The sequence below is a fragment of the Phalangium opilio genome, unplaced genomic scaffold (assembly GCF_054372755.1).
Source record: "Phalangium opilio isolate 3A_F unplaced genomic scaffold, DU_Popi_V2 ptg000352l_1, whole genome shotgun sequence".
Lineage (NCBI taxonomy): Eukaryota > Metazoa > Arthropoda > Arachnida > Opiliones > Phalangiidae > Phalangium > Phalangium opilio.
Genome location: NW_028324228.1, coordinates 6054856 through 6080876, shown reverse-complemented (window position 1 = coordinate 6080876; position 26021 = coordinate 6054856). Strand labels below are relative to the sequence as shown.

General features: G+C 45.8%; 16 non-coding genes across 16 annotated transcripts; 1 reads left to right on the top strand and 15 right to left on the bottom strand.

Annotated features, from left to right (window-relative positions):
* The first annotated feature begins 1685 nt into the window (after positions 1-1685).
* On the top strand, positions 1686-1758 carry TRNAN-GUU (transfer RNA asparagine (anticodon GUU)). Its single transcript has one exon. It is a non-coding gene; the product is annotated as a tRNA-Asn (tRNA).
* A 7050-nt stretch (positions 1759-8808) lies between these two features.
* On the bottom strand, positions 8809-8881 carry TRNAN-GUU (transfer RNA asparagine (anticodon GUU)). Its single transcript has one exon. It is a non-coding gene; the product is annotated as a tRNA-Asn (tRNA).
* Positions 8882-9248: 367 nt separating this feature from the next.
* TRNAN-GUU (transfer RNA asparagine (anticodon GUU)) lies at positions 9249-9321 on the bottom strand. The gene has a single exon. It is a non-coding gene; the product is annotated as a tRNA-Asn (tRNA).
* A 74-nt stretch (positions 9322-9395) lies between these two features.
* Positions 9396-9468, bottom strand: TRNAN-GUU (transfer RNA asparagine (anticodon GUU)). The gene has a single exon. It is a non-coding gene; the product is annotated as a tRNA-Asn (tRNA).
* A 366-nt stretch (positions 9469-9834) lies between these two features.
* On the bottom strand, positions 9835-9907 carry TRNAN-GUU (transfer RNA asparagine (anticodon GUU)). The gene has a single exon. It is a non-coding gene; the product is annotated as a tRNA-Asn (tRNA).
* Positions 9908-11006: 1099 nt separating this feature from the next.
* Positions 11007-11079, bottom strand: TRNAN-GUU (transfer RNA asparagine (anticodon GUU)). The gene has a single exon. It is a non-coding gene; the product is annotated as a tRNA-Asn (tRNA).
* Positions 11080-11300: 221 nt separating this feature from the next.
* Positions 11301-11373, bottom strand: TRNAN-GUU (transfer RNA asparagine (anticodon GUU)). The gene has a single exon. It is a non-coding gene; the product is annotated as a tRNA-Asn (tRNA).
* A 74-nt stretch (positions 11374-11447) lies between these two features.
* On the bottom strand, positions 11448-11520 carry TRNAN-GUU (transfer RNA asparagine (anticodon GUU)). Its single transcript has one exon. It is a non-coding gene; the product is annotated as a tRNA-Asn (tRNA).
* A 366-nt stretch (positions 11521-11886) lies between these two features.
* On the bottom strand, positions 11887-11959 carry TRNAN-GUU (transfer RNA asparagine (anticodon GUU)). The gene has a single exon. It is a non-coding gene; the product is annotated as a tRNA-Asn (tRNA).
* Positions 11960-13058: 1099 nt separating this feature from the next.
* TRNAN-GUU (transfer RNA asparagine (anticodon GUU)) lies at positions 13059-13131 on the bottom strand. Its single transcript has one exon. It is a non-coding gene; the product is annotated as a tRNA-Asn (tRNA).
* A 954-nt stretch (positions 13132-14085) lies between these two features.
* On the bottom strand, positions 14086-14158 carry TRNAN-GUU (transfer RNA asparagine (anticodon GUU)). The gene has a single exon. It is a non-coding gene; the product is annotated as a tRNA-Asn (tRNA).
* A 366-nt stretch (positions 14159-14524) lies between these two features.
* Positions 14525-14597, bottom strand: TRNAN-GUU (transfer RNA asparagine (anticodon GUU)). Its single transcript has one exon. It is a non-coding gene; the product is annotated as a tRNA-Asn (tRNA).
* Positions 14598-15696: 1099 nt separating this feature from the next.
* Positions 15697-15769, bottom strand: TRNAN-GUU (transfer RNA asparagine (anticodon GUU)). Its single transcript has one exon. It is a non-coding gene; the product is annotated as a tRNA-Asn (tRNA).
* Positions 15770-18333: 2564 nt separating this feature from the next.
* On the bottom strand, positions 18334-18406 carry TRNAN-GUU (transfer RNA asparagine (anticodon GUU)). Its single transcript has one exon. It is a non-coding gene; the product is annotated as a tRNA-Asn (tRNA).
* Positions 18407-21995: 3589 nt separating this feature from the next.
* Positions 21996-22068, bottom strand: TRNAN-GUU (transfer RNA asparagine (anticodon GUU)). Its single transcript has one exon. It is a non-coding gene; the product is annotated as a tRNA-Asn (tRNA).
* Positions 22069-24338: 2270 nt separating this feature from the next.
* TRNAN-GUU (transfer RNA asparagine (anticodon GUU)) lies at positions 24339-24411 on the bottom strand. Its single transcript has one exon. It is a non-coding gene; the product is annotated as a tRNA-Asn (tRNA).
* Between the last annotated feature and the right edge of the window lie 1610 nt (positions 24412-26021).

Genomic DNA, 26021 nt, shown 5'->3' with positions numbered 1-26021 from the left:
TCGGTTAACAGCCGACGGCGTTAACCATTGTGCAACGGAAGCCCAAAGATTAAATGTTCGTCAGGTATTGTGGAAAAACTTTAACTATTTACGTCACATCTGAGACTTCACAACACCGCTCCCGGATGGGCTCGAACCACAAACCTTTTGAATAACAGCTGAAGGCTCTAACCTTTGCGCCACGGAAGCCCAAAAATTAAATGTTCGTCAGTTTTTTTTAAAAAACTCTGAATTTTACGTTACATCTAAGACCTCACAACACCGCTCCCGGATGGGCTCGAACAACCAACCTTTCGGTTAACAGCCGAACGCGCTAACCATTGCGCCACGGAAGCTCAAAAATTATATGTTCGTCAGGTATTGTGGAAAAACTTTGGATTTTTACGTTACATGTGAGATTTCACAACACCGCTCCCGGGTGGGCTCGAACCACCAACCTTTCGGTTAACAGCCGAACTCGCTAACCATTGTGCCACGGAAGCCCAAAAATTAAATGTTCGTCAGGTATTGTGGAAAAACTTTGACTTTTTACGGCACATCTGAGACTTCACAACACCTCTCCCGGATGGGCTCGAACCACAAACCTTTTGAATAACAGCTGAACGCTCTAACCATTGCGCCACGCAAGCCCAAAAATTAAATGTTCGTCAGTTATTTTTAAAAAACTCTGAATTTTACGTTACATCTAAGACCTCACAACACCGCTCCCGGATGGGCTCGAACCACCAACCTTTCGGTAACAGCCGACGGCGTTAACCATTTCGCAACGGAAGCCCAACGATTAAATGTTCGTCAGGTATTGTGGAAAAACTTTGGATTTTTACGTTACATGTGAGATTTCACAACACCGCTCTTGGGTGGGCTCGAACCACCAACCTTTCGGTTAACAGCCTAAGTAACATAAAAAGTCAAAGTTTTTCCACAATACCTGACGACCATTTAATTTTTGGGCTTCGGTGGTGCAATGGTTAGCGCGTTCGGCTGTTAACCGAAAGATTGGTGGTTCGAGCCCACCCGGGAGCGGTGTTATGAGGTGTCAGATGTAACGCAAAATATAAAAGTATTTCCACAATACCTGACGACCATTTAATTTTTAGGCTTCCGTGGCGTAATGGCTGGCTCGTTCGGCTGTAATCCGAAAGGTTGGTGGTTCGAGCCCATCCGGGAATGGTGTAGTGAGTTCTCAGATGTGACGTAAAAAGTCAAAGTTTTTCCACAATACCTGAAAACCATTTAATTTTTGAGCTTCCGTTGCGCAGTGGTTAGCGCATTCGGCTGTTATCTGAAAGGTTGGTGGTTCGAGCCCATCCGGGAGCGGTGTTGTGAGGTCTCAGATGTGACGTAAAAAGTCAAAGTTTTATCACAATACCTGACGGCCATTTAATTTTTAGGCTTCTGTGGCGCAATGGTTAGAGCGTTCGGCTGTTAACCGAAAGGTTGGTGGTTCGAGCCCATCCGGGTGTGGTGTTGTGAGGTCTCAGATGTGACGTAAAAAGTCAAAGTTTTTCCACAATACCTGAAGACCATTTAATTTTTGGGCTTCCGTTGCGCAATGGTTAGAGCGTTCGGCTGTTAACCGAAAGGTTGGTGGTTCGAGCCCATCCGGGAGTGGTGTTGTGAGGTCTCAGATGTAACGTAAAAAGCCAAAGTTTTACTACAATACCTGACGAGCATTTCATTTCTGAGCTTCCGTGGCGCAATGGTTAGCGCGTTCGGCTGTTAACCGAAAGGTTGGTGGTTCGAGCCCACCCGGGAGCGGTGTTGTGGGGTGTCAGATGTAACGTTAAAAAACAAAGTTTTTCCACAATACCTGACGACCAGTTAATTGCCGGGCTTCTGTGGCGCAGTGGTTAGCGCGTTCGGCTGTTATCCGAAAGGTTGGTGGCTAAAGCCCACCCGGGAACATTTGTGTAAAGTTTTTCCACAATACCTGAAGACCATTTAATATTTGGGCTTCTGTGGCGCAATGGTTAGCAAGTTCAGCTTTTAATCAAAAGGTTGGTGGTTCAGGCCCATCCGCAAGCGCTGTTGTAAGGTCTCAGGTGTACCGAAAAAAGTCAAAGTTTTTACACAATACCTGACGACCACTTAATTTCCGGGCATCTGTGGCGCCATGGTTAGCGCGTTCGGCTGTTAACCAAAAGGTTGGTGGTTCGAGACCATCTGGACGCGGTGTTGTGAGGTCTCAGATGTAACGTAAAAAGCCATAGTTTTTCCACAATACCTGACGACCATTTATTTTTTGGGCTTCGGTGGCGCAATGGTTAGGTTAGGGCGTTCGGCTGTTAACCGAAAGGTTGGTGGTTACATCCCACGCTCGAGAGTTAGTGTGAAATGTTTTAAGTAACATAAAAAGTCAAAGTTTTTCCACCATACTTGACAACATTTTAAATTCTAAGCTTCCGTGGCGCAATGCTTAGTGCGTTCGGCCGTTAACCGATAGGTTGGTGGTTCGAGCCCATCCGGGAGCGGTGTTGTGAGGTCTCAGATGTGACGTAAAAATTCAAAGTTTTTCCACAATACCTGACATCAAATTAATTTCCTAGCTTCCGTGGCGTAATGGCTTGCGCGTTCGGCTGTTAACCGAAAAGTTGGTGGTTCAAGCCCACCCGGGAACGGTTGTGTAATGTTTTATAAGTAACGTTAAAATCAAAGTTTTTCCACAATACCTGACGGCCATTTAGTTTTTAGACTTCCGTGGCGCGATGGTTAGGTTAGCGCGTTCGGCTGTTAACCGAAAGGTTGGTGGTTAGAGCCCACCCGGGAGCGGTGTTGTGGGGTGTCAGATGTAACGTTAAAAAACAAAGTTTTTCCACAATACCTGACGACCAGTTAATTGCCGGGCTTCTGTGGCGCAGTGGTTAGCGCGTTCGGCTGTTATCCGAAAGGTTGGTGGCTAAAGCCCACCCGGGAACATTTGTGTAAAGTTTTTCCACAATACCTGAAGACCATATATCTTTTGGGCTTCCTTTGCGCAATAGTTAGCGCGTTCGGCCGTTAACCGAAAGGATGGTGGTTCGAGCCCTTCCGGGAGCGGTGTAGTGAGGTATAAGATGGTACGTAAAAAGTCAAAGTTTTTCCACAATACCTGAAAACCATTTAATTTTTTGGCTTCCAATGCGCAATGGTTAACGCGTTCGACAGTTATCCGAAAGCTTGGTGGTTCGAGCACACCCGGGAGCGGTGTTGTGAGGTCTCAGATGTATCGTAAAAAGCTAAAGTTTTTCCAAAATACCTGACGACCATTTAATATTTGGGCTTCTGTGGCGCAATGGTTAGCAAGTTCAGCTTTTAATCAAAAGGTTGGTGGTTCAGGCCCATCCGCAAGCGCTGTTGTAAGGTCTCAGGCGTACCGAAAAAAGCCATAGTTTTTCCACAATACCTGAAGACCATATATCTTTGGGCTTCCGTTGCCTTTATCCGGGAGCGGTGTTGTGAGGTATATGATGTGACGTAAAAAGTTAAAGCTTTTCCACAATACCTGAAGACCATATATCTTTGGGCTTCCGTTGCGCAATGGTTAGAGCGTTCGGCTGTTAATCAAAAGGTTGGTGGTTCAAGCCCACCCGGGAACGGTTGTGTAAAGTTTTATAAGTAACGTAAAAAGTCAAAATTTTTTCAACCCGACGACCATTGCATTTCTAAGCTTCTGTGTCGCATTGCTTAGTGCGTTCGGCTGTTAACCGAAAGGTTGGTGGTTCGAGCCCATCCGGGAGCGGTGTTGTGAGGTCTCAGATGTACCGAAAAAAGACAAAGTTTTTCCACAATACCTGACGACCACTTAATTTCCGGGCATCTGTGGCGACATGGTTAGCGCGATCGGCTGTTAACCGAAAGGTTGGTGGTTAGAGACCACGCTGGGCCGTTAGTGTGAAGTGTTATAAGTAACGTAAAAAGTCAAATTTTTTCCACAATTCCTTACAACATTTTAAATTATAAGCTTCTGTGTCGAAATGCTTAGCGCGTTCGGCTGTTAACCGAAAGGTTGGTGGTTCGAGCCCATCCGGGAGCGGTGTTGTGAGGTCTCAGATGTAACGTAAAAAGCCAAAGTTTTTCCACAATACCAGACGACCATTTAATTTTTGGGCTTCGGTGGCGCAATGGTTAGCGCGTTCGGCTGTTAACCGAAAGGTTGGTGGTTCGAACCCACCCGGGAGCGTAGGTGTGTAGTTTTATAAGTAACGTAAAAAGTCAAAGTTTTTCCACAATACCTGACAACATTTAAAATTCTAAGCTTCTGTGTCGCATTGCTTAGTGCGTTCGGCTGTTAACCGAAAGGTTGGTGGTTTGAGCCCATCCGGGAGCGGTGTTGTGAGGTCTCAGATGTACCGAAAAAAGCCAAAGTTTTTCCACAATACCTGACGACCATTTAATTTTTGGCCTTCGGTGGCGCAATGGTTAGCGCGTTCGGCTGTTAACCGAAAGGTTGGTGGTTCGAGCCCATCCGGGAGCGGTGTTGTAAGGTCTCAGATGTAACGTAAAAAGCCAAAGTTTTTCCACAATACCTGACGACCATTTAATTTTTGGCCTTCGCTGGCGCAATGGTTAGCGCGTTCGGCTGTTAACCGAAAGGTTGGTGGTTCGAGCCCTTCCGGGAGCGGTGTAGTGAGGTCTCAGATGTAACGTAAAAAGCCAAAGTTTTTCCACAATACCTGACGACCATTTAATTTTTGGGCTTCGGTGGCGCAATGGTTAGCGCGTTCGGCTGTTAACCGAAAGGTGAGTGGTTCGAGCCCACCCGGGAGCGGTGTTATGAGGTGTCAATGTAACGTAAAATATAAAAGTATTTCCACAATACCTGACGACCATTTAATTTTTAGGCTTCCGTGGCGTAATGGCTGGCTCGTTCGGCTGTTAACCGAAAGGTTGGTGGTTCGAGCCCATCCGGGAGCGGTGTTGTAAGGTCTCAGATGTAACGTAAAAAGCCAAAGTTTTTCCACAATACCTGACGACCATTTAATTTTTGGCCTTCGCTGGCGCAATGGTTAGCGAGTTCGGCTGTTAACCGAAAGGTTGGTGGTTCGAGCCCTTCCGGGAGCGGTGTAGTGAGGTCTCAGATGTAACGTAAAAAGCCAAAGTTTTTCCACAATACCTGACGACCATTTAATTTTTGGGCTTCGGTGGCGCAATGGTTAGCGCGTTCGGCTGTTAACCGAAAGGTGAGTGGTTCGAGCCCACCCGGGAGCGGTGTTATGAGGTGTCATTGTAACGTAAAATATAAAAGTATTTCCACAATACCTGACGACCATTTAATTTTTAGGCTTCCGTGGCGTAATGGCTGGCTCGTTCGGCTGTAATCCGAAAGGTTGGTTGTTCGAGCCCATCCGGGAGCGGTGTAGTGAGGTCTCAGATGTAACGTAAAAAGCCAAAGTTTTTCCACAATACCTGACGACCATTTAATTTTTGGGCTTCGGTGGCGCAATGGTTAGCGCGTTCGACTGTTAACCGAAAGGTTGGTGGTTCAAGCCCACCCGGGAACGGTTGTGTAATGTTTTATAAGTAACGTAAAAAGTCAATGTTTTTCCACAATACCTGACGGCCATTTAATTTTTAGGCTTCCGTGGCGCGATGGTTAGGTTAGGGCGTTCGGCTGTTAACCGAAAGGTTGGTGGTTAGATCCCACGCTGGAGCGTTAGTGTGAAATGTTTTAAGTAACATAAAAAGTCAAAGTTTTTCCACCATACTTGACAACATTTTAAATTCTAAGCTTCCGTGGCGCAATGCTTAGTGCGTTCGGCCGTGGTTAGCGCGTTCGACTGTTAACCGAAAGGTTGGTGGTTCAAGCCCACCCGGGAACGGTTGTGTAATGTTTTATAAATAACGTAAAAAGCCAAAGTTTTTCCACAATACCTGACGACCATTTAATTTTTGGCCTTCGCTGGCGCAATGGTTAGCGCGTTCGGCTGTTAACCGAAAGGTTGGTGGTTCGAGCCCTTCCGGGAGAGGTGTAGTGAGGTCTCAGATGTAACGTAAAAAGCCAAAGTTTTTCCACAATACCTGACGACCATTTAATTTTTGGGCTTCGGTGGCGCAATGGTTAGCGCGTTCGGCTGTTAACCGAAAGGTGAGTGGTTCGAGCCCACCCGGGAGCGGTGTTATGAGGTGTCAATGTAACGTAAAATATAAAAGTATTTCCACAATACCTGACGACCATTTAATTTTTAGGCTTCCGTGGCGTAATGGCTGGCTCGTTCGGCTGTAATCCGAAAGGTTGGTTGTTCGAGCCCATCCGGGAGCGGTGTAGTGAGGTCTCAGATGTAACGTAAAAAGCCAAAGTTTTTCCACAATACCTGACGACCATTTAATTTTTGGGCTTCGGTGGCGCAATGGTTAGCGCGTTCGACTGTTAACCGAAAGGTTGGTGGTTCAAGCCCACCCGCGAACGGTTGTGTAATGTTTTATAAGTAACGTAAAAAGTCAATGTTTTTCCACAATACCTGACGGCCATTTAATTTTTAGGCTTCCGTGGCGCGATGGTTAGGTTAGGGCGTTCGGCTGTTAACCGAGAGGTTGGTGGTTAGATCCCACGCTGGAGCGTTAGTGTGAAATGTTTTAAGTAACATAAAAAGTCAAAGTTTTTCCACCATACTTGACAACATTTTAAATTCTAAGCTTCCGTGGCGCAATGCCTAGTGCGTTCGGCCGTTAACGGAAAGGTTGGTGGTTCGAGCCCATCCGGGAGCGGTGTAGTAAGGTCTCAGATGTAACGTAAAAAGCCAAAGTTTTTCCACAATACCTGACGACCATTTAATTTTTGGGCATCGGTGGCGCAATGGTTAGCGCGTTCGGCTGTTAACCGAAAGGTTGGTGGTTCGAGCACACCCGGGAGCGGTGTTATGAGGTGTCAATGTAACGCAAAATATAAAAGTATTTCCACAATACCTGACGACCATTTAATTTTTAGGCTTCCGTGGCGTAATGGCTGGCTCGTTCGGCTGTAATCCGAAAGGTTGGTGGTTCGAGCCCATCCGGGAGCGGTGTAGTGAGGTCTCAGATGTAACGTAAAAAGCCAAAGTTTTTCCACAATACCTGACGACCATTTAATTTTTGGGCTTCGGTGGCGCAATGGTTGGCGCGTTCGGCTGTTAACCGAAAGGTTGGTGGTTCAAGCCCACCCGGGAACGGTTGTTCTAATGTTTTATAAGTAACGTAAAAAGTCAATGTTTTTCCGCAATACCTGACGGCCATTTAATTTTTAGGCTTCCGTGGCGCGATGGTTAGGTTAGGGCGTTCGGCTGTTAACCGAAAGGTTGGTGGTTAGATCCCACGCTGGAGCGTTAGTGTGAAATGTTTTAAGTAACATAAAAAGTCAAAGTTTTTCCACCATACTTGACAACATTTTAAATTCTAAGCTTCCGTGGCGCAATGCTTAGTGCGTTCGGCCGTTAACCGAAAGGTTGGTGGTTCGAGCCCATCCGGGAACGGTGTTGTGAGGTGGAAAAACTTTGGCTTTTTACGTTACATCTGAGACCTCACAACATCGCTCCCGAATGGGCTCGAACCACCAACCTTTCGGTTAACGGCCGAACGCACTAAGCATTGCGCCACGGAAGCTTAGAATTTAAAATGTTGTCAAGTATGGCGGAAAAACTTTGACTTTTTATGTTACTTAAAACATTTCACACTAACTCTCGAGCATGGGATCTAACCACCAACCTTTCGGTTAACAGCCGAACGCCCTAACCTAACCATCGCGCCACAGAAGCCTAAAAATTAAATGGCCGTCAGGTATTGCGGAAAAACATTGACTTTTTACGTTACTTATAAAACATTAGAACAACCGTTCCCGGGTGGGCTTGAACCACCAACCTTTCGGTTAACAGCCGAACGCGCCAACCATTGCGCCACCGAAGCCCAAAAATTAAATGGTCGTCAGGTATTGTGGAAAAACTTTGGCTTTTTACGTTACATCTGAGACCTCACTACACCGCTCCCGGATGGGCTCGAACCACCAACCTTTCGGATTACAGCCGAACGAGCCAGCCATTACGCCACGGAAGCCTAAAAATTAAATGGTCGTCAGGTATTGTGCAAATACTTTTATATTTTGCGTTACATCTGACACCTCATAACACCGCTCCCGGGTGGGCTCGAACCACCAACCTTTCGGTTAACAGCTGAACGCGCTAACCATTGCGCCACCGAAGCCCAAAAATTAAATGGTCGTCAGGTATTGTGGAAATACTTTTATATTTTGCGTTACATCTGACACCTCATAACACCGCTCCCGGGTGGGCTCGAACCACCAAACTTTCGGTTAACAGCCGAACGCAATAACCATTGCGCCACCGAAGCCCAAAAATTAAATGGTCGTCAGGTATTGTGGAAAAACTTTGGCTTTTTACGTTACATCTGAGACCTCACAACACCGCTCCCGGATGGGCTCGAACCACCAACCTTTCGGTTAACGGCCGAACTCAGTAACCATTGCGCCACAGAAGCCCAAAGATTAAATGTTCGTCAGGTATTTTTAAAAAACTCTGAATTTTACGTTACATCTACGACCTCACAACACCGCTCCCGGATGAGCTCGAACCACCAACCTTTCGGTTAACAGCCGAACGCGCTAACCATTGCGCCACGGAAGCCCAAAAATTTAATATTCGTCAGTTATTTTTAAAAAACTCTGAATTTTACGTTACATCTAAGACCTCACAACACCAATCCCGGATGGGCTCAAACCACCAACCTTTCGGTTAACAGCCGACGGCGTTAACCATTGCGCAACGGAAGCCCAAAGATTAAATGTTCGTCAGGTATTGTGGAAAAACTTTGGATTTTTACGTTACATGTGAGATCTCACAACACCGCTCCCGGGTGGGCTCGAACCACCAACCTTTCGGTTAACAGCCGAACGCGCTAACCATTGCGCCACGGAAGCCTAAAGATTAAATGTTTGTCAGGTATTGTGGAAAAACTTTGACTTTTTACGTCACATCTGACACTTCACAACACCGCTCCCGGATGGGCTCGAACCACAAACCTTTTGAATAACAGCTGAACGCTCTAACCATTGCGCCACGGAAGCCCAAAGATTAAATGTTCGTCAGTTATTTTTAAAAAACTCTGAATTTTACGTTACATCAAAGACCTCACAACACAGCTCCCGGATGGGCTCGAACCACCAACCTTTCGGTTAACAACCGAACGCGCTAACCATTGCGCCACGGAAGCCCAAAAATTAAATGGTCGTCGGCTATTGTGGAAACACTTTGGCTTTTTACGTTACATGTGAGAGCTCACAACACCGCTCCCGGGTGGGCTCGAACCACCAACCTTTCGGTTAACAGCCGAACGCGCTAACCATTGCGCCACGGAAGCCCAAAAATTAAATGGTCGTCGGCTATTGTGGAAACACTTTGGCTTTTTACGTTACATGTGAGAGCTCACAACACCGCTCCCGGGTGGGCTCGAACCACCAACCTTTCGGTTAACAGCCGAACGCGCTAACCATTGCGCCACGGAAGCCCAAAGATTAAATATTCGTCAGGAATTTTTAAAAAACTCTGAGTTTTACGTTACATCTAAGACCTCACATTACCATTCCCGTATGGGCTCGAACCACAAACCTTTTGAATAACAGCTGAACGCTCTAAACATTGCGCCACGGAAGCCCAAAAATTTAATATTCGTCAGTTATTTTTAAAAAACTCTGAATTTTACGTTACATCTAAGACCTCACAACACCGCTCCCGGATGGGCTCAAACCACCAACCTTTCGGTTAACAGCCGACGGCGTTAACCATTGCGCAACGGAAGCCCAAAGATTAAATGTTCGTCAGGTATTGTGGAAAAACTTTGGATTTTTACGTTACATGTGAGATCTCACAACACCGCTCCCGGGTGGGCTCGAACCACCAACCTTTCGGTTAACAGCCGAACGCGCTAACCATTGCGCCACGGAAGCCCAAAGATTAAATGTTCGTCAGGTATTGTGGAAAAACTTTGACTTTTTACGTCACATCTGAGACTTCACAACACCGCTCCCGGATTGGCTCGAACCACAAACCTTTTGAATAACAGCTGAACGCTCTAACCATTGCGCCACGGAAGCCCAAAAATTAAATGTTCGTCAGTTATTTTTAAAAAACTCTGAATTTTACGTTACATCTAAGACCTCACAACACAGCTCCCAGATGGGCTCGAACCACCAACTTTTCGGTTAACAGCCGACGGCGTTAACCATTGCGCAACGGAAGCCCAAAAATTAAATGGTCGTCGGCTATTGTGGAAACACTTTGGCTTTTTACGTTACATGTGAGAGCTCACAACACCGATCCCGCGTGGGCTCGAACCACCAACCTTTCGGTTAACAGCCGAACGCGCTAACCATTGCGCCACGGAAGCCCAAATATTAAATGTTCGTCAGGTATTTTTAAAAAACTCTGAATTTTACGTTACATCTAAGACCTCACATTACCGCTCCCGGATGGGCTCGAACCACCAACCTTTCGGTTAACAGCCGACGGCGTTAACCATTGCGCAACGGAAGCCCAAAGATTAAATGTTCGTCAGGTATTGTGGAAAAACTTTGACTTTTTACGTCACATCTGAGACTTCACAACACCGCTCCCGGATGGGCTCGAACCACAAACCTTTTGAATAACATCTGAACGCTATAACCATTGCGCCACGGAAGCCCAAAGATTAAATGTTCGTAAGGAATTTTTAAAAAACTCTGAATTTTACGTTACATCTAAGACCTCACATTACCGCTCCCGGATGGGCTCGAACCACAAACCTTTTGAATAACAGCTAAACGCTCTAAACATTGCGCCACGGAAGCCCAAAAATTTAATATTCGTCAGTTATTTTTAAAAAACTCTGAATTTTACGTTACATCTAAGACCTCACAACACCGCTCCCGGATGGGCTCAAACCACCAACCTTTCGGTTAACAGCCGACGGCGTTAACCATTGCGCAACGGAAGCCCAAAGATTAAATGTTCGTCAGGTATTGTGGAAAAACTTTGGATTTTTACGTTACATGTGAGATCTCACAACACCGCTCCCGGGTGGGCTCGAACCACCAACCTTTCGGTTAACAGCCGAACGCGCTAACCATTGCGCCACGGAAGCCCAAAGATTAAATGTTCGTCAGGTATTGTGGAAAAACTTTGACTTTTTACGTCACATCTGAGACTTCACAACACCGCTCCCGGATGGGCTCGAACCACCAACCTTTCGGTTAACAGCCGAACGCGCTAACCATTGCGCCACGGAAGCCCAAAAATTAAATGGTCGTCGGCTATTGTGGAAACACTTTGGCTTTTTACGTTACATGTGAGAGCTCACAACACCGCTCCCGGGTGGGCTCGAACCACCAACCTTTCGGTTAACAGCCGAACGCGCTAACCATTGCGCCACGGAAGCCCAAAAATTAAATGGTCGTCGGCTATTGTGGAAACACTTTGGCTTTTTACGTTACATGTGAGAGCTCACAACACCGCTCCCGGGTGGGCTCGAACCACCAACCTTTCGGTTAACAGCCGAACGCGCTAACCATTGCGCCACGGAAGCCCAAAGATTAAATATTCGTCAGGAATTTTTAAAAAACTCTGAGTTTTACGTTACATCTAAGACCTCACATTACCATTCCCGTATGGGCTCGAACCACAAACCTTTTGAATAACAGCTGAACGCTCTAAACATTGCGCCACGGAAGCCCAAAAATTTAATATTCGTCAGTTATTTTTAAAAAACTCTGAATTTTACGTTACATCTAAGACCTCACAACACCGCTCCCGGATGGGCTCAAACCACCAACCTTTCGGTTAACAGCCGACGGCGTTAACCATTGCGCAACGGAAGCCCAAAGATTAAATGTTCGTCAGGTATTGTGGAAAAACTTTGGATTTTTACGTTACATGTGAGATCTCACAACACCGCTCCCGGGTGGGCTCGAACCACCAACCTTTCGGTTAACAGCCGAACGCGCTAACCATTGCGCCACGGAAGCCCAAAGATTAAATGTTCGTCAGGTATTGTGGAAAAACTTTGACTTTTTACGTCACATCTGAGACTTCACAACACCGCTCCCGGATTGGCTCGAACCACAAACCTTTTGAATAACAGCTGAACGCTCTAACCATTGCGCCACGGAAACCCAAAAATTAAATGTTCGTCAGTTATTTTTAAAAAACTCTGAATTTTACGTTACATCTAAGACCTCACAACACAGCTCCCAGATGGGCTCGAACCACCAACTTTTCGGTTAACAGCCGACGGCGTTAACCATTGCGCAACGGAAGCCCAAAAATTAAATGGTCGTCGGCTATTGTGGAAACACTTTGGCTTTTTACGTTACATGTGAGAGCTCACAACACCGATCCCGGGTGGGCTCGAACCACCAACCTTTCGGTTAACAGCCGAACGCGCTAACCATTGCGCCACGGAAGCCCAAATATTAAATGTTCGTCAGGTATTTTTAAAAAACTCTGAATTTTACGTTACATCTAAGACCTCACATTACCGCTCCCGGATGGGCTCGAACCACCAACCTTTCGGTTAACAGCCGACGGCGTTAACCATTGCGCAACGGAAGCCCAAAGATTAAATGTTCGTCAGGTATTGTGGAAAAACTTTGACTTTTTACGTCACATCTGAGACTTCACAACACCGCTCCCGGATGGGCTCGAACCACAAACCTTTTGAATAACATCTGAACGCTATAACCATTGCGCCACGGAAGCCCAAAGATTAAATGTTCGTAAGGAATTTTTAAAAAACTCTGAATTTTACGTTACATCTAAGACCTCACATTACCGCTCCCGGATGGGCTCGAACCACAAACCTTTTGAATAACAGCTAAACGCTCTAAACATTGCGCCACGGAAGCCCAAAAATTTAATATTCGTCAGTTATTTTTAAAAAACTCTGAATTTTACGTTACATCTAAGACCTCACAACACCGCTCCCGGATGGGCTCAAACCACCAACCTTTCGGTTAACAGCCGACGGCGTTAACCATTGCGCAACGGAAGCCCAAAGATTAAATGTTCGTCAGGTATTGTGGAAAAACTTTGGATTTTTACGTTACATGTGAGATCTCACAACACCGCTCCCGGGTGGGCTCGAACCACCAACCTTTCGGTTAACAGCCGAACGCGCTAACCATTGCGCCACGGAAGCCCAAAGATTAAATGTTCGTCAGGTATTGTGGAAAAACTTTGACTTTTTACGTCACATCTGAGACTTCACAACACCGCTCCCGGATGGGCTCGAACCACAAACCTTTTGAATAACATCTGAACGCTATAACCATTGCGCCACGGAAGCCCAAAGATTAAATGTTCGTAAGGAATTTTTAAAAAACTCTGAATTTTACGTTACATCTAAGACCTCACATTACCGCTCCCGGATGGGCTCGAACCACAAACCTTTTGAATAACAGCTGAACGCTCTAAACATTGCGCCACGGAAGCCCAAAAATTTAATATTCGTCAGTTATTTTTAAAAAACTCTGAATTTTACGTTACATCTAAGACCTCACAACACCGCTCCCGGATGGGCTCAAACCACCAACCTTTCGGTTAACAGCCGACGGCGTTAACCATTGCGCAACGGAAGCCCAAAGATTAAATGTTCGTCAGGTATTGTGGAAAAACTTTGGATTTTTACGTTACATGTGAGATCTCACAACACCGCTCCCGGGTAGGCTCGAACCACCAACCTTTCGGTTAACAGCCGAACGCGCTAACCATTGCGCCACGGAAGCCCAAAGATTAAATGTTCGTCAGGTATTGTGGAAAAACTTTGACTTTTTACGTCACATCTGAGACTTCACAACACCGCTCCCGGATGGGCTCGAACCACCAACCTTTCGGTTAACAGCCGAACGCGCTAACCATTGCGCCACGGAAGCCCAAAAATTAAATGGTCGTCGGCTATTGTGGAAACACTTTGGCTTTTTACGTTACATGTGAGAGCTCACAACACCGCTCCCGGGTGGGCTCGAACCACCAACCTCTCGGTTAACAGCCGAACGCGCTAACCATTGCGCCACGGAAGCCCAAAAATTAAATGGTCGTCGGCTATTGTGGAAACACTTTGGCTTTTTACGTTACATGTGAGAGCTCACAACACCGCTCCCGGGTGGGCTCGAACCACCAACCTTTCGGTTAACAGCCGAACGCGCTAACCATTGCGCCACGGAAGCCCAAAGATTAAATATTCGTCAGGAATTTTTAAAAAACTCTGAGTTTTACGTTACATCTAAGACCTCACATTACCATTCCCGTATGGGCTCGAACCACAAACCTTTTGAATAACAGCTGAACGCTCTAAACATTGCGCCACGGAAGCCCAAAAATTTAATATTCGTCAGTTATTTTTAAAAAACTCTGAATTTTACGTTACATCTAAGACCTCACAACACCGCTCCCGGATGGGCTCAAACCACCAACCTTTCGGTTAACAGCCGACGGCGTTAACCATTGCGCAACGGAAGCCCAAAGATTAAATGTTCGTCAGGTATTGTGGAAAAACTTTGGATTTTTACGTTACATGTGAGATCTCACAACACCGCTCCCGGGTGGGCTCGAACCACCAACCTTTCGGTTAACAGCCGAACGCGCTAACCATTGCGCCACGGAAGCCCAAAGATTAAATGTTCGTCAGGTATTGTGGAAAAACTTTGACTTTTTACGTCACATCTGAGACTTCACAACACCGCTCCCGGATTGGCTCGAACCACAAACCTTTTGAATAACAGCTGAACGCTCTAACCATTGCGCCACGGAAGCCCAAAAATTAAATGTTCGTCAGTTATTTTTAAAAAACTCTGAATTTTACGTTACATCTAAGACCTCACAACACAGCTCCCAGATGGGCTCGAACCACCAACTTTTCGGTTAACAGCCGACGGCGTTAACCATTGCGCAACGGAAGCCCAAAAATTAAATGGTCGTCGGCTATTGTGGAAACACTTTGGCTTTTTACGTTACATGTGAGAGCTCACAACACCGATCCCGGGTGGGCTCGAACCACCAACCTTTCGGTTAACAGCCGAACGCGCTAACCATTGCGCCACGGAAGCCCAAATATTAAATGTTCGTCAGGTATTTTTAAAAAACTCTGAATTTTACGTTACATCTAAGACCTCACATTACCGCTCCCGGATGGGCTCGAACCACCAACCTTTCGGTTAACAGCCGACGGCGTTAACCATTGCGCAACGGAAGCCCAAAGATTAAATGTTCGTCAGGTATTGTGGAAAAACTTTGACTTTTTACGTCACATCTGAGACTTCACAACACCGCTCCCGGATGGGCTCGAACCACAAACCTTTTGAATAACATCTGAACGCTATAACCATTGCGCCACGGAAGCCCAAAGATTAAATGTTCGTAAGGAATTTTTAAAAAACTCTGAATTTTACGTTACATCTAAGACCTCACATTACCGCTCCCGGATGGGCTCGAACCACAAACCTTTTGAATAACAGCTAAACGCTCTAAACATTGCGCCACGGAAGCCCAAAAATTTAATATTCGTCAGTTATTTTTAAAAAACTCTGAATTTTACGTTACATCTAAGACCTCACAACACCGCTCCCGGATGGGCTCAAACCACCAACCTTTCGGTTAACAGCCGACGGCGTTAACCATTGCGCAACGGAAGCCCAAAGATTAAATGTTCGTCAGGTATTGTGGAAAAACTTTGGATTTTTACGTTACATGTGAGATCTCACAACACCGCTCCCGGGTGGGCTCGAACCACCAACCTTTCGGTTAACAGCCGAACGCGCTAACCATTGCGCCACGGAAGCCCAAAGATTAAATGTTCGTCAGGTATTGTGGAAAAACTTTGACTTTTTACGTCACATCTGAGACTTCACAACACCGCTCCCGGATGGGCTCGAACCACAAACCTTTTGAATAACATCTGAACGCTATAACCATTGCGCCACGGAAGCCCAAAGATTAAATGTTCGTAAGGAATTTTTAAAAAACTCTGAATTTTACGTTACATCTAAGACCTCACATTACCGCTCCCGGATGGGCTCGAACCACAAACCTTTTGAATAACAGCTGAACGCTCTAAACATTGCGCCACGGAAGCCCAAAAATTTAATATTCGTCAGTTATTTTTAAAAAACTCTGAATTTTACGTTACATCTAAGACCTCACAACACCGCTCCCGGATGGGCTCAAACCACCAACCTTTCGGTTAACAGCCGACGGCGTTAACCATTGCGCAACGGAAGCCCAAAGATTAAATGTTCGTCAGGTATTGTGGAAAAACTTTGGATTTTTACGTTACATGTGAGATCTCACAACACCGCTCCCGGGTAGGCTCGAACCACCAACCTTTCGGTTAACAGCCGAACGCGCTAACCATTGCGCCACGGAAGCCCAAAGATTAAATGTTCTTCAGGTATTGTGGAAAAACTTTGACTTTTTACGTCACATCTGAGACTTCACAACACCGCTCCCGGATGGGCTCGAACCACAAACCTTTTGAAAAACATCTGAACGCTATAACCATTGCGCCACGGAAGACCAAAAATTAAATGTTCGTCAGTTATTTTTAAAAAACTCTGAATTTTACGTTACATCTAAGACCACACAACACCGCTCCCGGATGGGCTCGAACCACCAACCTTTCGCTTAACAGCCGACGGCGTTAACCATTGTGCAACGGAAGCCCAAAGATTAAATGTTCGTCAGGTATTGTGGAAAAACTTTGACTTTTTACGTCACATCTAAGACTTCACAACACCGCTCCCGGATTGGCTCGAACCACAAACCTTTTGAATAACAGCTGAACGCTCTAACCATTGCGCCACGGAAGCCCAAAAATTAAATGTTCGTCAGTTATTTTTAAAAAACTCTGAATTTTACGTTACATCTAAGACCTCACAACACAGCTCCCGGATGGGCTCGAACCACCAACCTTTCGGTTAACAGCCGACGGCGTTAACCATTGCGCAACGGAAGCCCAAAAATTAAATGGTCGTCGGCTATTGTGGAAACACTTTGGCTTTTTACGTTACATGTGAGAGCTCACAACACCGATCCCGGGTGGGCTCGAACCACCAACCTTTCGGTTAACAGCCGAACGCGCTAACCATTGCGCCACGGAAGCCCAAAGATTAAATGTTCGTCAGTTATTTTTAAAAAACTCTGAATTTTACGTTACATCTAAGACCACACAACACCGCTCCCGGATGGGCTCGAACCACCAACCTTTCGCTTAACAGCCGACGGCGTTAACCATTGTGCAACGGAAGCCCAAAGATTAAATGTTCGTCAGGTATTGTGGAAAAACTTTGACTTTTTACGTCACATCTGAGACTTCACAACACCGCTCCCGGATTGGCTCGAACCACAAACCTTTTGAATAACAGCTGAACGCTCTAACCATTGCGCCACGGAAGCCCAAAAATTAAATGTTCGTCAGTTATTTTTAAAAAACTCTGAATTTTACGTTACATCTAAGACCTCACAACACAGCTCCCGGATGGGCTCGAACCACCAACCTTTCGGTTAACAGCCGACGGCGTTAACCATTGCGCAACGGAAGCCCAAAAATTAAATGGTCGTCGGCTATTGTGGAAACACTTTGGCTTTTTACGTTACATGTGAGAGCTCACAACACCGATCCCGGGTGGGCTCGAACCACCAACCTTTCGGTTAACAGCCGAACGCGCTAACCATTGCGCCACGGAAGCCCAAAGATTAAATGTTCGTCAGGTATTTTTAAAAAACTCTGAATTTTACGTTACATCTAAGACCTCACATTACCGCTCCCGGATGGGCTCGAACCACCAACCTTTCGGTTAACAGCCGACGGCGTTAACCATTGCGCAACGGAAGCCCAAAGATTAAATGTTCGTCAGGTATTGTGGAAAAACTTTGACTTTTTACGTCACATCTGAGACTTCACAACACCGCTCCCGGATGGGCTCGAACCACAAACCTTTTGAATAACATCTGAACGCTATAACCATTGCGCCACGGAAGCCCAAAGATTAAATGTTCGTAAGGAATTTTTAAAAAACTCTGAATTTTACGTTACATCTAAGACCTCACATTACCGCTCCCGGATGGGCTCGAACCACAAACCTTTTGAATAACAGCTAAACGCTCTAAACATTGCGCCACGGAAGCCCAAAAATTTAATATTCGTCAGTTATTTTTAAAAAACTCTGAATTTTACGTTACATCTAAGACCTCACAACACCGCTCCCGGATGGGCTCAAACCACCAACCTTTCGGTTAACAGCCGACGGCGTTAACCATTGCGCAACGGAAGCCCAAAGATTAAATGTTCGTCAGGTATTGTGGAAAAACTTTGGATTTTTACGTTACATGTGAGATCTCACAACACCGCTCCCGGGTGGGCTCGAACCACCAACCTTTCGGTTAACAGCCGAACGCGCTAACCATTGCGCCACGGAAGCCCAAAGATTAAATGTTCGTCAGGTATTGTGGAAAAACTTTGACTTTTTACGTCACATCTGAGACTTCACAACACCGCTCCCGGATGGGCTCGAACCACAAACCTTTTGAATAACATCTGAACGCTATAACCATTGCGCCACGGAAGCCCAAAGATTAAATGTTCGTAAGGAATTTTTAAAAAACTCTGAATTTTACGTTACATCTAAGACCTCACATTACCGCTCCCGGATGGGCTCGAACCACAAACCTTTTGAATAACAGCTGAACGCTCTAAACATTGCGCCACGGAAGCCCAAAAATTTAATATTCGTCAGTTATTTTTAAAAAACTCTGAATTTTACGTTACATCTAAGACCTCACAACACCGCTCCCGGATGGGCTCAAACCACCAACCTTTCGGTTAACAGCCGACGGCGTTAACCATTGCGCAACGGAAGCCCAAAGATTAAATGTTCGTCAGGTATTGTGGAAAAACTTTGGATTTTTACGTTACATGTGAGATCTCACAACACCGCTCCCGGGTAGGCTCGAACCACCAACCTTTCGGTTAACAGCCGAACGCGCTAACCATTGCGCCACGGAAGCCCAAAGATTAAATGTTCTTCAGGTATTGTGGAAAAACTTTGACTTTTTACGTCACATCTGAGACTTCACAACACCGCTCCCGGATGGGCTCGAACCACAAACCTTTTGAAAAACATCTGAACGCTATAACCATTGCGCCACGGAAGACCAAAAATTAAATGTTCGTCAGTTATTTTTAAAAAACTCTGAATTTTACGTTACATCTAAGACCACACAACACCGCTCCCGGATGGGCTCGAACCACCAACCTTTCGCTTAACAGCCGACGGCGTTAACCATTGTGCAACGGAAGCCCAAAGATTAAATGTTCGTCAGGTATTGTGGAAAAACTTTGACTTTTTACGTCACATCTAAGACTTCACAACACCGCTCCCGGATTGGCTCGAACCACAAACCTTTTGAATAACAGCTGAACGCTCTAACCATTGCGCCACGGAAGCCCAAAAATTAAATGTTCGTCAGTTATTTTTAAAAAACTCTGAATTTTACGTTACATCTAAGACCTCACAACACAGCTCCCGGATGGGCTCGAACCACCAACCTTTCGGTTAACAGCCGACGGCGTTAACCATTGCGCAACGGAAGCCCAAAAATTAAATGGTCGTCGGCTATTGTGGAAACACTTTGGCTTTTTACGTTACATGTGAGAGCTCACAACACCGATCCCGGGTGGGCTCGAACCACCAACCTTTCGGTTAACAGCCGAACGCGCTAACCATTGCGCCACGGAAGCCCAAAGATTAAATGTTCGTCAGGTATTTTTAAAAAACTCTGAATTTTACGTTACATCTAAGACCTCACATTACCGCTCCCGGATGGGCTCGAACCACCAACCTTTGGGTTAACAGCCGAACGCGCTAACCATTGCGCCACGGAAGCCCAAAAATTAAATGTTCGTCAGTTATTTTTAAAAAACTCTGAATTTTACGTTACATCTAAGACCTCACAACACCGCTCCCGGATGGGCTCAAACCACCAACCTTTCGGTTAACAGCCGACGGCGTTAACCATTGCGCAACGGAAGCCCAAAGATTAAATGTTCGTCAGGTATTGTGGAAAAACTTTGACTTTTTACGTCACATCTGAGACTTCACAACACCGCTCCCGGATGGGCTCGAACCACAAACCTTTTGAATAACATCTGAACGCTATAACCATTGCGCCACGGAAGACCAAAAATTAAATGTTCGTCAGTTATTTTTAAAAAACTCTGAATTTTACGTTATATCTAAGACCTCACAACACCGCTCCCAGATGGGCTCGAACCACCAACCTTTCGGTTAACAGCCGACGGCGTTAACCATTGTGCAACGGAAGCCCAAAGATTAAATGTTCGTCAGGTATTGTGGAAAAACTTTGACTTTTTACGTCACATCTGAGACTTCACAACACCGCTCCCGGATGGGCTCGAACCACAAACATTTTGAATAACAGCTGAACGCTCTAACCATTGCGCCACGGAAGCCCAAAAATTAAATGTTCGTCAGTTATTATTAAAAAACTCTGAATTTTACGTTACATCTAAGACCTCACAACACAGCTCCCGGATGGGCTCGAACCACCAACCTTTCGGTTAACAGCCGACGGCGTTAACCATTGCGCAACGGAAGCCCAAAAATTAAATGGTCGTCGGCTATTGTGGAAACACTTTGGCTTTTTACGTTACATGTGAGAGCTCACAACACCGATCCCGGGTGGGTTCGAACCACCAACCTTTCGGTTAACAGCCGAACGCGCTAACCATTGCGCCACGGAAGCCCAAAGATTAAATGTTCGTCAGGTATTTTTAAAAAACTCTGAATTTTGCGTTACATCTAAGACCTCACATTACCGCTCCCGGATGGGCTCGAACCACCAACCTTTCGGTTAACAGCCGAACGCGCTAACCATTGCGCCACGGAAGCCCAAAAATTAAATGTTCGTCAGTTATTTTTAAAAAACTCTGAATTTTACGTTACATCTAAGACCTCACAACACCGCTCCCGGATGGGCTCGAACCACCAACCTTTCGGTTAACAGCCGACGGCGTTAACCATTGCGCAACGGAAGCCCAACGATTAAATGTTCGTCAGGTATTGTGGAAAAACTTTGGATTTTTACGTTACATGTGAGATTTCACAACACCGCTCCCGGGTGGTCTCGAACCACCAACCTTTCGGTTAACAGCCGAACGCGCTAACCATTGCGCCACGGAAGCCCAAAAATTAAATGTTCGTCAGGTATTGTGGAAAAACTTTGACTTTTTACGTCACATCTGAGACCTCACAACACCGCTCACGGATGGGCTCGAACCACCAACCTTTCGGTTAACAGCCGAACGCGCTAACCATTGCGCCACGGAAGCTCAGAAATGAAATGGTCGTCAGGTATTGTGGAAAAACTTTGACTTTTTACGTCACATCTGAGACCTCACAACACCGCTCCCGGATGGGCTCGAACCACCAACCTTTCGGTTAACAGCCGAACGCGCTAACCATTGCGCCACGGAAGCTCAAAAATTAAATGGTCGTCAGGTATGTGGAAAAACTTTGACTTTTTACGTTACATTTGAGACTTCACAACACTGCTCCCGGGTGGGCTCGAACCACCAACCTTAAGGTTAACATCCGAACACGCTAACCATGGAGCCAAGGAAGCTCAGAAATGGAATGGTCGTCAGGTATTGTGGAAAAACTTTGACTTTTTACGTCACATCTGAGACTTCACAACACCGCTCCCGGATGGGCTCGAACCACAAACCTTTTGAATAACAGCTGAACGCTCTAACCATTGCGCCAAGGAAGCCCAAAAATTAAATGTTCGTCAGTTATTTTTAAAAAACTCTGAATTTTACGTTACATCTAAGACCTCACAACACCGCTCCCGGATGGGCTCGAACCACCAACCTTTCGGTAACAGCCGACGGCGTTAACCATTGCGCAACGGAAGCCCAACGATTAAATGTTCGTCAGGTATTGTGGAAAAAGTTTGGATTTTTACGTTACATATGAGATTTCACAACACCGCTCCCGGGTGGGCTCGAACCACCAACCTTTCGGTTAACAGCCGAACGCGCTAACCATTGCGCCACGGAAGCCCAAAAATTAAATGTTCGTCAGGTATTGTGGAAAAATTTTGACTTTTTACGTCACATCTGAGACCTCACAACACCGCTCACGGATGGGCTCGAACCACCAACCTTTCGGTTAACAGCCGAACGCGCTAACCATTGCGCCACGGAAGCTCAAAAATTAAATGGTCGTCAGGTATGTGGAAAAACTTTGACTTTTTACGTTACATCTAAGACCTCACAACACCGCTCCCGAATGGGCTCAAACCACCAACCTTTCGGTTAACAGCCGACGGCGTTAACCATTGCGCAACGGAAGCCCAAAGATTAAATGTTCGTCAGGTATTGTGGAAAAACTTTGAATTTTTACGTCACATCTGAGACTTCACAACACCGCTCCCGGATGGGCTCGAACCACAAACCTTTTGAATAACATCTGAACGCTATAACCAATGCGCCACGGAAGACCAAAAATTAAATGTTCGTCAGTTATTTTTAAAAAACTCTGAATTTTACGTTATATCTAAGACCTCACAACACCGCTCCCGGATGGGCTCGAACCACCAACCTTTCGGTTAACAGCCGACGGCGTTAACCATTGTGCAACGGAAGCCCAAAGATTAAATGTTCGTCAGGTATTGTGGAAAAACTTTGACTTTTTACGTCACATCTGAGACTTCACAACACCGCTCCCGGATGGGCTCGAACCACAAACCTTTTGAATAACAGCTGAACGCTCTAACCATTGCGCCACGGAAGCCCAAAAATAAAATGTTCGTCAGTTATTATTAAAAAACTCTGAATTTTACGTTACATCTAAGACCTCACAACACAGCTCCCGGATGGGCTCGAACCACCAACCTTTCGGTTAACAGCCGACGGCGTTAACCATTGCGCCACGGAAGCCCAAAGATTAAATGTTTGTCAGGTATTGTGGAAAAACTTTGGCATTTGACATTACGTTTGAGATCTCACAACACCGCTCCCGGGTGGGCTCGAACCACCAACCTTTCGGTTGACAGCCGAACGCGCTAACCATTGCTTCAAGGAAGCCCAAAGATTAAATGTTCGTCAGGTATTGTGGAAAAACTTTGACTTTTTACGTCACATCTGAGACCTCACAACACCGCTCCCGGATGGGCTCGAACCACCAACCTTTCGGTTAACAGCCGAACGCGCTAACCATTGCGCCACGGAAGCTCAAAAATTAAATGGTCGTCAGGTATGTGGAAAAACTTTGACTTTTTACGTTACATTTGAGACTTCACAACACTGCTCCCGGGTGGGCTCGAACCACCAACCTTAAGGTTAACATCCGAACACGCTAACCATGGAGCCAAGGAAGCTCAGAAATGAAATGGTCGTCAGGTATTGTGGAAAAACTTTGACTTTTTACGTCACATCTGAGACTTCACAACACCGCTCCCGGATGGGCTCGAACCACAAACCTTTTGAATAACAGCTGAACGCTCTAACCATTGCGCCAAGTAAGTTCAAAAATTAAATGTTCGTCAGTTATTTTTAAAAAACTCTGAATTTTACGTTACATCTAAGACCTCACAACACCGCTCCCGGATGGGCTCGAACCACCAACCTTTCGGTAACAGCCGACGGCGTTAACCATTGCGCAACGGAAGCCCAACGATTAAATGTTCGTCAGGTATTGTGGAAAAAGTTTGGATTTTTACGTTACATATGAGATTTCACAACACCGCTCCCGGGTGGGCTCGAACAACCAACCTTTCGGTTAACAGCCGAACGCGCTAACCATTGCGCCACAGAAGCCCAAAAATTAAATGTTCGTCAGGTATTGTGGAAAACTTTGACTTTTTACGTCACATCTGAGACCTCACAACACCGCTCACGGATGGTCTCGAACCACCAACCTTTCAGTTAACAGCCGAACGCGCTAACCATTGCGCCACGGAAGCCCAAAGATTAAATGTTTGTCAGGTATTGTGGAAAAACTTTGGCATTTGACATTACGTTTGAGATCTCACAACACCGCTCCCGGATGGGCTCGAACCACAAACCTTTTGAATAACAGCTGAACGCTCTAACCATTGCGCCAAGGAAGCCCAAAAATTAAATGTTCGTGAGTTATTTTTAAAAAACTCTGAATTTTACGTTACATCTAAGACCTCACAACACCGCTCCCGGATGGGCTCGAACCACCAACCTTTCGGTAACAGCCGACGGCGTTAACCATTGCGCAACGGAAGCCCAACGATTAAATGTTCGTCAGGTATTGTGGAAAAAGTTTGGATTTTTACGTTACATATGAGATTTCACAACACCGCTCCCGGGTGGGCTCGAACCACCAACCTTTCGGTTAACAGCCGAACGCGCTAACCATTGCGCCACGGAAGCCCAAAAATTAAATGTTCGTCAGGTATTGTGGAAAAATTTTGACTTTTTACGTCACATCTGAGACCTCACAACACCGCTCACGGATGGGCTCGAACCACCAACCTTTCGGTTAACAGCCGAACGCGCTAACCATTGCGCCACGGAAGCTCAAAAATTAAATGGTCGTCAGGTATGTGGAAAAACTTTGACTTTTTACGTTACATCTAAGACCTCACAACACCGCTCCCGAATGGGCTCAAACCACCAACCTTTCGGTTAACAGCCGACGGCGTTAACCATTGCGCAACGGAAGCCCAAAGATTAAATGTTCGTCAGGTATTGTGGAAAAACTTTGAATTTTTACGTCACATCTGAGACTTCACAACACCGCTCCCGGATGGGCTCGAACCACAAACCTTTTGAATAACATCTGAACGCTATAACCAATGCGCCACGGAAGACCAAAAATTAAATGTTCGTCAGTTATTTTTAAAAAACTCTGAATTTTACGTTATATCTAAGACCTCACAACACCGCTCCCGGATGGGCTCGAACCACCAACCTTTCGGTTAACAGCCGACGGCGTTAACCATTGTGCAACGGAAGCCCAAAGATTAAATGTTCGTCAGGTATTGTGGAAAAACTTTGACTTTTTACGTCACATCTGAGACTTCACAACACCGCTCCCGGATGGGCTCGAACCACAAACCTTTTGAATAACAGCTGAACGCTCTAACCATTGCGCCACGGAAGCCCAAAAATAAAATGTTCGTCAGTTATTATTAAAAAACTCTGAATTTTACGTTACATCTAAGACCTCACAACACAGCTCCCGGATGGGCTCGAACCACCAACCTTTCGGTTAACAGCCGACGGCGTTAACCATTGCGCCACGGAAGCCCAAAGATTAAATGTTTGTCAGGTATTGTGGAAAAACTTTGGCATTTGACATTACGTTTGAGATCTCACAACACCGCTCCCGGGTGGGCTCGAACCACCAACCTTTCGGTTGACAGCCGAACGCGCTAACCATTGCTTCAAGGAAGCCCAAAGATTAAATGTTCGTCAGGTATTGTGGAAAAACTTTGACTTTTTACGTCACATCTGAGACCTCACAACACCGCTCCCGGATGGGCTCGAACCACCAACCTTTCGGTTAACAGCCGAACGCGCTAACCATTGCGCCACGGAAGCTCAAAAATTAAATGGTCGTCAGGTATGTGGAAAAACTTTGACTTTTTACGTTACATTTGAGACTTCACAACACTGCTCCCGGGTGGGCTCGAACCACCAACCTTAAGGTTAACATCCGAACACGCTAACCATGGAGCCAAGGAAGCTCAGAAATGAAATGGTCGTCAGGTATTGTGGAAAAACTTTGACTTTTTACGTCACATCTGAGACTTCACAACACCGCTCCCGGATGGGCTCGAACCACAAACCTTTTGAATAACAGCTGAACGCTCTAACCATTGCGCCAAGTAAGTTCAAAAATTAAATGTTCGTCAGTTATTTTTAAAAAACTCTGAATTTTACGTTACATCTAAGACCTCACAACACCGCTCCCGGATGGGCTCGAACCACCAACCTTTCGGTAACAGCCGACGGCGTTAACCATTGCGCAACGGAAG